Consider the following 16,236-nt stretch of genomic DNA (forward strand, 5'->3'; position numbering starts at 1 on the left):
TATTAAATGTTTACACTTTTTGGCCCAACAGATAAAACTTAATTGATATATATAAAAAAAAAATCTAAAAAAATTTAAAACTGACAATGTCCGTATAAACAGCTCAAAAAGAGTCAAATTATTTTCAAAATTTTATCATGTATAGAAAATGCTAATATAAACATTCAATGAAATTTTCAAGTATCTACAGTCATTCGGTTTTTTAATTACAAAAAAAATAAGAAAATAGTTACATGAGAAATCAATTGAATATCAAATGTTGTAAAAATATGAATAAAAATTTAATTTGACTTGTAGACATTTCTTTTTTTTTAAAAAGATAGACAAACATATGAGGATTCTTGTATTACATTTTCAAATTTTCGTAATTTTTACGTATTTTGTCAATATTTGAACTTTAGATGCTTATAAAAAAAAAATGTGACTATAGACTTTTAATTTTTTTCATCTGTCATTGAAACAATATACTAGGAGCCTTCTATTAAATTTTCAAGCTTTTTAACCAACAAATAAAATTTTATTGATATTTATAGAAAAAAAACTAATAAAAATGGAAACTGAAAATGTCCGTAAAGAGCTCAAAATAAGTCAAAACATTTTCAAAATTGTATGGTGTATAGAAAATGAAAATATTAACATTCAGTCAAAATTTCATGTGCCTACGGTAATTTGTTTAAGAGTTGCACCAAAAACCAAAATCAATTTTCACGAAAACAGATTTTGCGTAAAAATTCCCGTTTTTCCTTAATTTTTATTTTGTTTTTCACGGTGCTTTTGAAAACTACTGGGAAATTTCTACTTTTGACCCCCCAAAGCACCAACTAGATTCACTTTCCTATTATAAAAGAAACTGTTGAAGAAAATTCAAGCACTTTTACTGTCTTAAAAGGTGACGACAGACACAAAAAAAAATTTAAAAAAAAACACATTATTGTAAAATTAATACATTTATATTTCCACTCAGAATCTAAAATGTAAATAATATAATTGTGTGTTTTTTTTATTGGTCTTAAACTCAGTAAATTGCGTTTATTAAGAAATGAAATGTATGTAGATACTCAGGAAAAGGACAGAAAAACAGTAGTTAAATACATTTTTTGGACCCCCCCCCCTTGAATAAATCCTGGTTTCGCCACTGGTTCATTTATATTATAGAGGCATACGTAGAGATGTAAGCTTGAAAATTTTCAACTTTCTTTGAAAACTTGAAAATTTTGAAAATTTATTTTTTTTTGTACTTTTCTTAAATTAATTAATTTTTAAGTTTAAATAAACTTTTAAAATACTTTATAAAATTACTGTTTCATTTTTATTTATATTGTAACAAGTATAACGTCAGAATCAAACAAAACACTTATAATAATAAAAATATATAATTTGAGTAAAATTGAGGAAGTGACTCAAACAATAAAATATTACCTCCGTTAAAAATTGAAAAATCAATAAATGTAGCAAAACGATTATACTCTTATAATTTATACTGAAGTAAAAATACAACATTTTTAATAAAAGATAAAAATGCACATTTATAACCGAGTTAAATGTTTTATATTGATATAGGTATATATTATATATATTTAATGATTTGTATTTTGAATTTACTATAATATGTTCATTAGAATAATACCAAGTACCAAAATTATATTAAAATGGGTAAATGCTCGGGTAAATGGTAATAAAAGTACATATTTTAAAATATAATTATGAAGGTTAAATATACTACAACTATATAATATCAAAAGATTTATTTGATAAGAAATTAATATGATAAATTATAACATTTTCAACATTTTCAAGATTTTGAAAATTTTTATCACTAGGCATACTCATATTGCATTTTTTTTAAAACCGAAATAACTATATTATAATGGTACGTTTAATTAAACAATTCAATTTTAAGTAATTAAAAATATGATATATTATACAGCAGAACATCGTTAGTTATCTTAATTAGTGAAGCAACTTTAATGACCTCTAGCAGCAGCAGCAGCAGTTAAGTAAATATTGAAATTTTAAATTACTTTTAAAGTTTAATTTTTTTTTTCTACAGTCAGGTATATATTATTATATAAATTTATCTAATATTTAAAAACGAATATATTATACTCTAGAAAAATTAAGGTAATACAATATAATATATTAATATAGCATGATGTGTATAATAATAATAAAAATAAAAAAAAAATTTTTTTAAATTATATAAGTATAATTAACCATTTGCCCATTTTATCAAGTGGACACCTATTAAGTAAAATCAATGTCCATACTTGACATCAATGCGTGTGTCTATATTATAATCTATATCAACACAGAAAACATCCTTAAAAAAATAACCGGGTATATTTAACTAAACTATTTAGTCTTATTTTTTGACTTAATATTTAATAACAAAATATATCAACAATTTAAAAATCAAACGCTTATAAAAAAATGTTGATTAGTATGAACGACATTTTTATATAAATTATTATGAGGACAAATCATTATAGGAATCTTCTATTAATTGTTCTAACTCTTTGAGGGAGAAACAAAATATTATTAAATAAATAAAAAAAAAAATCAAACGTTTAAAAATTGTATAAATGGTTCAAAAAGAGGCCAGATATATTGAAAATAATAGAATGTCTAGAAATTGGTGTTATAAGAACTTAGTGAAAATGTAAAGTCTTTTTAATTATTTCTTTCTTTATTACAAAAAATGTTGTTGTAAACTGGTGTTGCGTCTTGCGTAAATATTTCCCGGTCTCCCGCCGTATTTTGTTATTTTTTCACAATTATACAAGATTGTTTTTATTTTTGAGCTTCCAAAGTGGCCACCAGAATCATTAACTATTCGCCAGAAATCATCCTCAATTTTGAAGATTGAAGCATTTTTCTGCTTCAAAACGTGATATGAAAAAAAACATAATTGAAAAACGAATATATTCATTTCTCTGTTCAGAATCTTAAATGAAATACAGTAATATTTGTATAAATTATTTTTATTGGCCTGATAAAAGGTGGAAGATAGTCAGTTGCGCCGCTAAACTCGAATTATGTACAGCTCTGCAAATAATAATACTATTATGACGCGTCGTCGGTGAACGTCACTTTCGGAAAAGCTAATTGCCACAAAATAATGTATAGCAATAATATGCATTGCCACATTTATTTTTGATTACGGAGTACTAGACTCGATATTTTTTGTTTGAATTTTAAAACTTTAAACAAAATTATATAATAGGTACTTAATTACTGTACTATAATTATTTTTTAAAATGCTGCAGAAGTCCGAATATAAAAAATTGCTATTCATAAGTAAACATATATCATGTATCATGGAATTATATATTTTTTATATATTTTATAAAGAAGATGGATTTCAAAAATTAAATAAAACGTTTCAACTGAAGTTACTTCATGACTCGTGTAGATATTCCTATACTTAAATCGAATCTTACGTAGAGATATAAAACTGAGTTCATAAGAGTTCATAAGACGTCATAATACAGTCTAATAATCAAGTGCAGATAGGTAATTTCCTAAAAAGTTTTTTTTCTTAATCATTATTCAATATTGTTAATAATTGATCCATACAAAGTTAATCTAGGACAAAAACCTGAGGCATCTAAAACAACCTCAGCCTTGAGGCCCCGGTGCATTACACACCCTTACACCTGACACTGGGTATGACTATTTAAAACATTTTAAAGCAATAAATAGCAACGTATAATTATTAAATGTGTACCTAGTATTATAATTTTAATTATGATCCTTCACATTTTTTTAGATTCTGAGCGGAATATATTGAATATATTGATTTTACAATGATGTGTGTATTTATGCTGATTATTTTTTTTACTAGGTAAACAATAAAATCACTAAGAACCTTGATTCTTAATAATTGAAATAGTAAAACAAATATAGCGCAGCGACACAAAATAACTTTAAAAATACAAAAGACATGATAAGATAAAATTGTTCCAAGTAGTAAAAAGTCCAAACGGGATCGATTACAAAAAATTAAATGCCGGACCTACATAATAGAGAAACCATACAATTCCACAGTATCACACTGTGTTATACATATCACAATACTGTGTGTAAGTTTAATAACCTTTACTAAATTATTATCAACATATAAAAATATAAACAAATTTAAAATTATTGTTTGCCTGGTTAATTATTTTATCTGCTGTGGTAAACTGTAATTTAAAAAATGTTAGGTACCTATAGGTAAATATTTTATATTACCTATTGTTAATTGACCTGACATGATTATTATATTTTTAATTTGTGATTGCAGTTTTCAATGTGTTACATTTTTGAATTCCTAAGTATATTATACCTAGAGATATACCTACAAACCTAATTTTTTACGTAGGATGGGAGTAGAGTGTTTTAAAATTTTTATGAAGCGTTTAAACAGTTGATTCATAAAAACATTAATAGTTTCAATTATAATTGTCACATTACATAATATATTATACTTAAACCTGTCTATTTAGTATTTACCAATTATACCTATTACTATATCTGAACTGTCATAGTGTCATATTATAATATTTAAAATAAGAGTAATGTAATAAAAATGATGATTATATTATGTAAATCCTAGACGTATGTCTATAATAATTGTAATGGGATTCGCCTGTTTAAAATTTACAAATAAATAAATAAAATTAATTAGTTAATTAGTTAACTATATTATATTATTTTAATATCGTAATTTTAGTTGAAAATAGTAACTTAATATAATATATATATATATATTATATACATAACTATATTTTTTTCCTTTATTATTATATATACACAATAATATGTACCTCATGGGTACAATAAGAGTATTAGCTGAGATAAATAAAAATACATGAATAAGCTTGATAAAAGCAGTCACCCAGTTATGACGCTTAAAAATTGAGGTTATACATTAAATTATATATATGAATTTATTTATTTGTTTCTTTTTTTTATATTATAATATTAAGTTAGCATATCTCTACACCAGTTATGTTTTAAACGCCTTGGAGGATTACCCGGAATAAAATTTGCTGAAAGAGCTTTAATTAAATGATTGGAATGAGTTAGGTACAAGCCGATTGTGGAATCTTTTATAATAAGTGACTGAAATACGAAAAGTCTGAAGACGATTTAAACTTGATTTTTTTGCATTTCCTCAGAGTTGGAGACCATAGGTCCAAATGGGTTTGATGAGGGATTTATACATTAGTAATTTTATATTAAGGTTGGTGTGTTTGTTATTGACTAGTAAAGATTTAAGCATACGAAGTCGCAGATTTAGTTGAAGTCTTTTTACACTTGTATGTTGGGCCCATGTTAGTCTACGGTCAAAGGTTAAGCCAAGATATTTTACTGTTGGAGTAGACGGAATTTAAGTGCTATAGAGAGTGACTGGCGGACAGTGTCCTAGCTTAAGGGTAAAGGTTATGTGATTAGATTTGGTTTGATTTACCTTAATCCTCCAATTTTTATACCAGGTTTCCATAAGGGACATAGCTATATAAAGTATAATTGTTGATATAATAAAAACAAAATGAAAGATTTAAACTAAAACCAGTTAAGAAAATAAATATTATAAATATTATAGAACACGGAATAAACATTGGTGTACATTTTTTTAATACAGACATAAACGTATATTATATAAATTCCTCATAAAAAAAATGTAGATATGACTTAATTATTGTATTAGTAATTTAGTAATTGTATTTTTCATAGTTAAACTTTTATAGGTAGGTAATTATATTTTATATATATAAGTATGTATAACTAAAGGTTTGTTTAAATGTATTAAACGAGGTATTAAATTAATACACCAGGTACTCGATTTATTGACTACATATTATAGTTGGATTATTAGGCACTGCAGTGACTATATAATATAATATTTAAAATTAAAAACTAACACAAATTTAGCATATATACTAAAAATAATTTAAATAATAACATAAAACTAGTTTCAAAGTATAAATTTTACGTAGCAACTATAGCATACCATAAAGAAAACTAGTTTCTAAATTATTAAATAATAAGTGTATAAAAACAGGAAATACGTGACAGCTTATTATCATAACATGCCGAACAATTAAAGAAATTTAAAAAATGGTGCACTATTGTAAATTTACAATAGGTACAATGTTTTGTTAATATTATATTATTTAGAATATTATGTACTATTAATAGTACCTACATAGTATATTGTCGCATCAGTAGAACAAGATCTTATTATTAAGATCTAAATATTAAAAAATATATAATGATAGTTATTTATGTGATTAATATAGTTTTTCAACATTTATTGAACGTAAACTAGTAAATACGATAAACGAACAACTGTTAAATGGTGAGGATTTACTTGAATGCATGCCTAGTCATTAATAGAGGCGGTTAAGTTCTCACTTAGCATTTAAGTGAATCGTGTAATTAAGATTTTTATTAGGAACAATATTAGAATATTAGATTGGATTAACCTCCAACCAAGATATAAGTATCTATCATACACTATAAAATTATGTGGCTTTGTATTTCATTTTTTTTTAATTTACAGAAAAAAAAGAAACTTTAAGCAGTAGGTGATTTACGATTAAAAATTAAAAAATTTGATTAATTTTCAATTACTAACAAATTTGCAAACGTTCGTGATTTTAATGAATTTCCTTTATCAAAATGTTATTTTCAAACACGCCATAAAAAATGTGAGAAAATCATAATACAGCTACAGACATTTTACCGAGAAATAATAATTGTATATATCAAGCAAAAATCGAAAAACGTCTGTAAATAGCTCAAAAGTCTGTATAAATATTTGAAAAATACTTCAAGTTTCCACTGTTATTCCATTCTGAATTACAACAAAAAAAAACAAATTCCTATAATTGATCAAAATAGCTATAAATATAGTGTTACCTGCGTAAATATTTTCCCATTATTTTTTCTTTTAGTTTTACTCAATATATTAACTTGAACTAGATAAACCAAAAATATTGAAGATTATTTTATATCTTATGGTGTTTTTTATCGTACTTTATATATACAGAAAAATATATTTAAAATATATACTCCATATCTAAATTGCGTAAAAATATATGGTAAGTATATCGACATAGGTATATTTCATTTTTATCGAGTTATAAAAGAAAAACCACAAAGAATTTCACAATTTCGTGAGAACATTTTTAATTCTTAAAAAATGAAATTACCTAGGATATTACCATAATTTGTTAGAACTAATTTTTTGTACAAGATAATTTACCTATCATTAGTTTAAAGTGTATTAAATAATATATTTGATTGCGAGACAATAGTACTCAAAACTCAATTTCAAGTTTTGAAAAGTATATACCTTTATCAAAATTTAAATTTAAACACAATATACAGTCGTTATAAATCAAATGTGAAGCACTGAAGCCCTAAACAGAAAATAATCAATGAGCTAACAATTTAGTATCAGCCGTCAAACGTCAACTATCCATTGATTATAGGTATATACATTTTGAGACGTATAAATGTATAATCAATGTTATTTGTATTTCACTTAAATATAAAAATATAAAATATTCCAGTTAAATGTCATTGGACGCTATTTTCGAATACCTACTTTAAGTTAAGGCTAAAATGGTTTATTTATATAGTAGGAAAGCAGGTAAAAAGTACGTCAAAGAAAATTGTTCGTGAAGAAAATCGTCCACACTTTATTCTTCTTGTATTATTATTATTATAAGTGAATGATCGACTAAAATATTTATAAAAAAAATTATTCGATACTCCAATGAAATCTTAACAATATCGGATATCTATCTCTAATCTGCTTACAGTAATGTTATTACTTTTGATAATTTAATTAGGTACTAAACTCTAACATATTTTGTAAACCAACAGCAAAAAATGGTGAAATAAAAGAAATAATACATACTGACAGGTAATTTAATATTTTAGGAGTAGTTTGTATGGTTAAAAATATATGATTAATTTAGTATAATGTCATGACATTTTATTTTAATATTTTATGAAAATGTTCATATAATACAAACCCGAGTACAAACCTAAGAAACGAAAACGGGTCTTAATTTAACAAAATGTTTATAATTTTACAATTAAATAATACGATATACACAATTTAATATTGAAATGCAATTTGAAAGCTCTACCTACACACTTCATCATGTCATGTTTCTATAGTATTTCATGATAGTGCAGTACATCAGATATTATCTAGTATAATAACAAATACATTATTCTAAAATAAAATAAAAAATATATTTATATCTCACATTTAACAGAAAAATTGACTAGTATATTAACCTTGACAATTATTTAGCCGAGGCCAGGAATAACTAGTTTTGGATAAACTCATGTGTATAAAGTATATACCCCATAATATAAGTACGAAAAAATCCATAACAGGTTAAGGTCCAAAACTTATGTTATTTAAACCTTGATAGACAAATAGTATTAACCTAATGAAAACTAAAACAACCCAGCTCAATATAAACCTCGATCTAAACCGAACATCTGGCTGAAATCCGGTCAAATTTGTAACATTGTCTAATTTTGTTAAATATAAAAATTGAATATTTTAATCGATTAAACAAAAATCATTGGGTATCAATATACTAATTTATTTATTATTTAAAATATATTTTAAAATGTTTGGAGCTTTCATCATAAATCTATATGTCTATAATATTATCCTCAATACTTTGGAAGTTCGAACATTATTGTTTAATATAGTTACTATTTCTACGGGATAAGATTAAATATGTAAATACTAAATAATAAATATACCATGAATATTCGACACGCATTACAAAATAAACATAGACTTTTATTTATAAATAATATTTTAAATTCACGCCGTATCAATAACTAATCTAAATACCTATTATTTATTAAGTAGTGTTGTATAAATTAAATATTCTTGGAGTATATAATAATGCTTATAAGTAGTAGGTATACAATACTTTATAATTAAAACTCCATTCAACATTAGGAATTTTTATTTTATATTTGATGGTTGTACAATATTTAAAAAAGGTGGGTAAGTGGATGTCGCTCTGCTGAACATCTGGCTGAAATCCGGTCAAATTTGTAACATTGTCTAATTTTGTTAAATATAAAAATTGAATATTTTAATCGATTAAACAAAAATCATTGGGTATCAATATACTAATTTATTTATTATTTAAAATATATTTTAAAATGTTTGGAGCTTTCATCATAAATCTATATGTCTATAATATTATCCTCAATACTTTGGAAGTTCGAACATTATTGTTTAATATAGTTACTATTTCTACGGGATAAGATTAAATATGTAAATACTAAATAATAAATATACCATGAATATTCGACACGCATTACAAAATAAACATAGACTTTTATTTATAAATAATATTTTAAATTCACGCCGTATCAATAACTAATCTAAATACCTATTATTTATTAAGTAGTGTTGTATAAATTAAATATTCTTGGAGTATATAATAATGCTTATAAGTAGTAGGTATACAATACTTTATAATTAAAACTCCATTCAACATTAGGAATTTTTATTTTATATTTGATGGTTGTACAATATTTAAAAAAGGTGGGTAAGTGGATGTCGCTCTGCTGTACAGTAGGTTACAAGTGGGTCACTGTATAATGGATAGTATTAAATTTGAATTCAAATATATAATATCTGCACTGCATAAGAAAAACGATTCTGAGTGGAGACGGTTTGTCAGTCTAGATATTAAACATACATATTATAGGTATACTTATCTATAGTATTATTAATAATTTTCAAATTAATCATATCACAATATCCATTGGGTAACGCGTTATACATCAACAACAAACCGTGGTACTATCATAGATATATAATAGTATACTTTAAGTTTCAAGTACCCACAAATAATATTATACAATCACAACAAAATAACTAAAATAGTTATTCCAGGTTTTTTAATATGTCATTTCGTCCAAATTTGAACTTAAAATGACTATAAAAATAAACTGTGCTTATGTATTTTTTAGATTTTTTGGGAACAGAATTAACTACTTATGTGAAATCTTGTTTTAAATTTTCAAGCCTTAGATATAAAAATTGAACATTTTTAACTACAAAATAATTATTCAATTTTAAATTTGATACATTTTGTCGAAATTCGATCTTTAAATTCTTATAAAAAAAAATAGTGCCTATGTATTTTTAATATTTTTCAACTGCTATTGTAACAATATACAGGAGCCTTGTATTAAATGTTTACACTTTTTGGCCCAACAGATAAAACTTAATTGATATATATAAAAAAAAAATCTAAAAAAATTTAAAACTGACAATGTCCGTATAAACAGCTCAAAAAGAGTCAAATTATTTTCAAAATTTTATCATGTATAGAAAATGCTAATATAAACATTCGATGAAATTTTCAAGTATCTACAGTCATTCGGTTTTTTAATTACAAAAAAAATAAGAAAATAGTTACATGAGAAATCAATTGAATATCAAATGTTGTAAAAATATGAATTTCAAACGATCATAAAAATTTAATTCGAGATTTAATTTGACTTTCTTATAGATATTTTTTGTTTGATAAAGGTAGATAATCTTATAATAAGGAATCTTGTATTACATTTTAAAATCTTAGATTTAAACTGACAATGTCCGTAAAGAGCTCAAAATAAGTCAAAATATTTTGAAAATGTTATGGTGTATAGAAAATGCTAATATAAACATTCAGTCAAAATGTCATGTATCTACGGTCATTTTTTTTTAAGTTACACCAAAAACCAAATTCAATTTTGCGTAAAAATTCCGGTTTTTCCTTAATTTTTCTTTGGTTTTTCTTGGCGCTTTTGAAAATTACTGGGAATTTTAAATTTTGACCTCCCCAATGCACCAACGATATTCACTTTCCAATCGAACAAGATACTGAAGTTGAAAATCGAAGCATTATTTCGACTACTTATCGTGTACACAGACACAAAAAAAAATAAAAAAATAAAAAAAAACACACATCATTGTAAAATCAATACATTCATCGTTCCACTCAGAATCTAAAAAACACAAATAAATAATTATTGCAAACGTCAAGAATATTATAGAGGATATTTAAACATTAAAAACAATGACAATAACAAAACTTTAATTTAAAAATTATATATCAATAATTTATAATAAACCTACATATTATCTTTTTTTATAGAACAATTGAATTGTTTTACATTCAATTGACCTAGTTTGTTATTTGGTCCCGATTATGTTTAAATGGTACGTAGTGCAGCTTGGTAGGTAAATAAAACATTAATAGGTATATAATTAATATTTTGTAAACATGCTTAAAATACATTTTACTATGGTAGATTAGGTACCTATCTATAATTTATTTCTAATCAGTTTTTAAACGGCACTAAATAGTAAATAGTATCTTCGCTCTACAAATTAACATGATATTACTAATGTAATTTTCATATTAACAAATATTACAAATATATATCCGGGAAATACCTAAGGAATTTTAACAATAGGTACATGTTTTAAAAATACATTTTATATAGGTATAGTAGATACTAGATAGGTAAACAATAATAAGCATTCCGGTATTACTACACTGGTCGAAACACTGGTTCATCATCGGTCTATCCACAAGTTCAGTAATTGCCTCGGTAATTGCTAAAGAAAAGTGTTTTGTCGATCGACTGACGACGAACTAGTATACCGGCTTAACAGTGTTAAGTACCTACTTATTTTAATACTTTCTAAATAATTCTAAACAAATGGCAAAAACTGAAATAAGTAGGTATGTCTCGAATAAAAACAGTATTATGTTATTATATTCTTCTACTTAAAACTTAACTGTGTAAATTTTAATATTCAAAATTTGATAGGTACCTAATCCTATTCTAAAGACTAAAAATGTTAAGCTACAAATCGTGGTTCTAGGATCTTCTATATAATTTAGAAAATGTATTGATAATTTAATTTATAGGTATCAACTAAATTTTAATTATACTCTACTTTACTCGAGATTTCACTCTACTTGTGATGGTTGTGTCTACCCGTCGCGAATTTCGTAACCTTACAATAATTCCCAATAGGCAATAACATTGTTGTTTTTATACAATCATTAATTTAACAATAATACACATTACTATAGGTAGGTAGTAGGAACTAGAAACTGAATAAAAAATACCTACCATTATTGTTAATATATTGTACATTTTATTTAATTTATATTCTCATTAAATTAATTAATATAATAATTGTGTGTAATTAATTAGAATATTTTTTACAATAACCAGCTATCACTGTAATTTAGATACACAAATGTGTTTAACGTGTTATTTTGTTAGTTATATAAATTTAAACATATACCTTACATTCATCATTATTTGTTACTTTTCATTTAAATCGCAAGCCTTTCATCTAAATTATGAAAAGGTCACCAAAACATCGGTATCTTTGGTCATTTATTAATTTTCTTAAATACGTTAATGAAAACTTAACGTTTTTCCTCGAATAATTTAGAAAAAATGAATACATTTAAGTCGAAATATTTTTTTTACAAAATTTTTTTTATCATTTTGTTGAAAATCAAATAAGTATCCGAAACATCATATTTTTACTGATTATTTTTTTCAGTATTATACTGACACAAAAACGTTAAGCATTATTTAGATTTTTTAAAAATTTGTGCATTGTTTAAATTATACGAAATTATACCTTAACAGTGTTATTTTCAATTATATCTTAACATTGTTATTTTTAGAAATGTAATTTACATAATTGAATTTATATCTTTAAACCCTAACATTTGAATTAAAGTTTAATGCTCATATTATATAGGTACCTATTTATTCTGTATGCATTACATTACCCTTACTTCAATCATTTATTATTTTTATAAGTAACTATATATCTGTAAATAGTACTATAATATAATATCATAAAAATACTTTGTAAACTAAGTTTTAATAAGAATTATTTTTCAGATGTTATCAGACGTTATAAGATTTGCAAAATTGCATTCAAATTTATATAAAAAAATACATTGACAGACCATTATGATTTGCTGAGGTGAATTAAACTGGATTGAAACCATACTCAAACTTTATGTACATATACTCCATCCAGCTTTTTGAAACTAAAGATTAAAATAATTTAATAAATAATAAATAAATGATAACTACTTACAAATACAATTTGACAACATTAAATTTAAAAAGTAAAAAACAATCATCAATCGTTATTTAACCGCATATTTTATTAAATCTAGCTCATAATTAATTACTCTTAAAAATATATTAATGAAAGCTTTGACAATCTGAATAGAATAATAAAGATTGGTTTGAGGTGAAAACTGGGCGAGTTAAATTCTTAACGGTTCTTGGTTTTAAATTAAAAGGTAGGTTCATTCTCAATTTTTTCAAAATTTAATATTTTGACCAATTGACAATTTACTGTTGATGAGAAAGAGTACTTGACTCTTTGTGTATCCATTAGTCACTGAATAAATAATAACTACCAACACAGTAATTAATTGACTTAATCTAATACAATTGAATAAAGTTTTAACTAATAAATTAAATAATAACCAGCACCAAACTTAATATATTATAAAGATCAATAGCGAGGTCAATAGGCAAACATTGTCAGTACAATGTTTCTAAAATTTAAAAGTGGATCAATTAGACATTAATTATCATTCTAATTTTGTGTGTAATAATAGTAGGTAGTACATGTTTTAGAGTGGGTCAAGTTTGTTATGAATGGTAGGTACTTGGTAAGGCATGTAAATATGTGATGCCAATGTAATACATGTACGTATATATTATTTTATCGTAACAAAATAAATTTGCATATACAAATCACTCCCTAATCCTTATCATTTAAAAATATCTGTGATTTTAATTTCCATTTAAAATACAATATAGATTTGTTCATTAGTATAAAATAAAGTACAATTTTTTCCAACGTTTTCATAAATTTAAATTTAAAAAAAAATGGTACCTTCATAATACCTATTCATTTCATATTTTAATAGAGTTGTACCTAGGTATTGAGGTAATATTAAATCGTTAAATTTTAAACTAGCTAAGATTAATAATTAGGTAGGTATTGATTTTAAAAAGTACAATGTACAACTAATGATTTTACCATTCATATTTAACCAACTCACTAGTTACTTTTTAAAGTACCTGCCTATTAATCTAAATAAATCAAATACTACTAGATATGAAAGATATCAGTAGTCAGTAAATTACAAAAATAGGTTGTGACACACTGACACCTCATTAGATTCAAATTAATTAATAATTTTTATGTTTATCAAACATAAATTTATATTATAAATTCAAATTGTTAGATACCTATAGGTAGAAACAAAATAAACATTTACAACTGTAAACCAAGATATTATTCGGGTACAATTTATCTACCTACAATAGGTACTAGTTAAGATGATAACCTAAACCAATATTCTAGATTAAAGGGTTCCCCATATAAAATGTCAAGAATTTATTCATAACAAAATGTGTTTATTATATATTCCTTTGCCTAAAATATATACAAACACAAGAACTTTAAAACAAAAAATGTTTGTAGGTAGGTATAATATATTATATTTTTCTGAATATCAGGCCTAAATGAAATTACCGAGGAAATTACTTATTAGCTAGGTAGGTAGTTAACTACCTGAAAATTTGGGTACATAGTAAATTGTGATAAAAAAATTAGATTAGAATAGAATAGAAAATTAGAATAGGATCATAAATGGAATTTTTTAATTGTACTCTATTAGAAATATTTTTTATATGAGCTTTAAGCTCGGATTTAAGTGCGCAGCTTCTATATAAATATATACATTATTACTCCTGTTATCAAGTATTTTATTAGTTATCGCCTTACTCAGGTATTACTAGCCAAACAACAGCTACAGTAGTAATATCCCAACAATAACAGCGCATTTTAATAAAATAACATCTAAATAAGAATAAACATGTAATAACTTCATGCAATATCAATTTTACATACTAATATATTTTTATATAGGTAGCTGAACGATGAGTTGTGATTTGCATTTTGTCCCATTTTGATGCTCTAGAGATTCATCAACGGGTCAGGTGGTGGGTGTATAAATATTTAGAGTATAAAGAAGAGTTCAAGTGGTTTGACATACACACACAACGTTCTTTTATCATATAGATACCAAACTAGAAATTAAGTCCTGTGGGTGGTATGTACCTATTATACTAGAATACCAGAGTACTGTGGATCCGTACTAAAGGATGATACCCAAACACAAAGGTAGGGTGAAAAAGGTTAAGTATCATGTATTTGAGTGCAATTTTATTTTCTTACCTAGTGCTGACAATTTTCTGGCGAACGGATGACGTTTTGCAGTGGCGTCTACAAGACGTACAATCCGGTTACCGGACAGCGTTTGGTGTTGGTCATATTGTTTACTCTTAGGTGGCCGGAAAAAAAGACCTGGTAAACTGTCGACTGCTGCTGGACGAGTGAAAATCGAAATTATTCAACGGGAAGAAAAACAATAAATACGCCGACAAAGAAAAACAATTTTGCACACACGTGAGCGCCGGTCGTTACGATAAGGCAAAGGCGTTTGCGACAAACGATAGGTAATAAAAATCGATGCGCGCGGACCGCGGGCGAACGGTTCAACAAATCATTTTTCCCTTATAACTTACATTAAATGCCTAAAAAAAAAATTATTATTACACTAATGTCTTACAATTTATGTTATTTATCATGCACACACTCGCGCCGCACTAGAATTTCGCCGGCCACAAAACCGGACGCGACGAGATCAGCAGCTCCGGAGACGACTTTTATGGGCTTTTCCCACTTTCCGTTTCCTGATTTCGATCTCTAGCCGCCGCGGGTCCCGTCTCGCTCTCCCACGCACTGCCCCGTTCGGTCTACGTCGGTCACACACAACAACGTCAATGTGACGAAACGCACGCGAAGACGCACACACACGCGACCGCACATACGCGCGTGTAAATACACTCGCCCGCGCACACACACAAACGCGCACGATCCGTGCTCGCCGTCTTATCATCTACCGCATCCGCGGTTATCACGCCGCACGCTCATGGAACAAACGCGGTACAACCGACGTCGACGACGCCCGATCATAGACCCACAACAGCTCTATGTGCCCGACGGACCCGGCGTTTCTTCTCGTCGTGGTCCCTCGCTTGTAATAATAATAATAATAACAAAAA

At 25.9% G+C, this 16,236-nt stretch overlaps 1 protein-coding gene across 1 annotated transcript in view; it reads right to left on the reverse strand.

The window, feature by feature from the left end:
* LOC100166007 (elongation of very long chain fatty acids protein AAEL008004) overlaps window positions 1–16,015 on the reverse strand; it is a 40,711-nt gene extending 24,696 nt beyond the window's left edge. The window contains exon 1 of the mRNA XM_003241457.4: window positions 15,347–16,015. The gene's annotated coding sequence lies outside the window, so the exon portion shown is untranslated. The remainder of the gene's footprint in view (window positions 1–15,346) is intronic.
* Window positions 16,016–16,236: the final 221 nt, after the last annotated feature.

This window comes from Acyrthosiphon pisum, chromosome A3, assembly GCF_005508785.2.
Source record: "Acyrthosiphon pisum isolate AL4f chromosome A3, pea_aphid_22Mar2018_4r6ur, whole genome shotgun sequence".
Lineage (NCBI taxonomy): Eukaryota > Metazoa > Arthropoda > Insecta > Hemiptera > Aphididae > Acyrthosiphon > Acyrthosiphon pisum.